The sequence below is a fragment of the Bison bison genome, unplaced genomic scaffold (genome assembly GCF_000754665.1).
Source record: "Bison bison bison isolate TAMUID 2011002044 unplaced genomic scaffold, Bison_UMD1.0 scf7180017863475, whole genome shotgun sequence".
Taxonomy (NCBI): domain Eukaryota; kingdom Metazoa; phylum Chordata; class Mammalia; order Artiodactyla; family Bovidae; genus Bison; species Bison bison.
The window spans coordinates 35,284-35,835 of NW_011494047.1; positions in this window are offsets into that span (position 1 = coordinate 35,284).

The following is a 552-nucleotide window of genomic DNA, read 5'->3' on the forward strand; positions in this document are numbered from 1 at the left end:
CTTTCCTCTGGGTCTATACTTTCTATAACTTTGTGTCTTTCTAATGTGTATATTTTAAAATCCCCATTGTATTCTGCATAAATACTTATATACTCACATTTCTCATGAAATGCTCTCTAAAAATGAAGTAGCTCATTCTCAAATATTCTCTGTATCTTGACATCAGGAAGGAAGGGGAAGCCAACCCCTAACTCTACTACCACTTCTAGATGAGGCCACCATTGTTTTCAGCCTGGATTTCTGATTCTACTCCTTACAACACTTTCCACACTGAGCAGCCAGAGTAACCTTTTGTAAATTGGAATCTGTTTAAAATTCTTTAAAGGTTTCCCTTTGCAATGAGATTAAAATCCAAGTTGCTAACTTTGGATTTCAAATCTTTGATGATCAGGTGTTTTTACATCTGTCATTTCCTTGTCTGATAGCGTCTTCTCTTTGCCTACTTCTGAAGAAAAGAAGACACAGACACGCATACACACACACACACACACACACACACACACACACAGTCTTTAAATACAAACTGCTTTCTTCTTTTCTTAGATCGGGAGA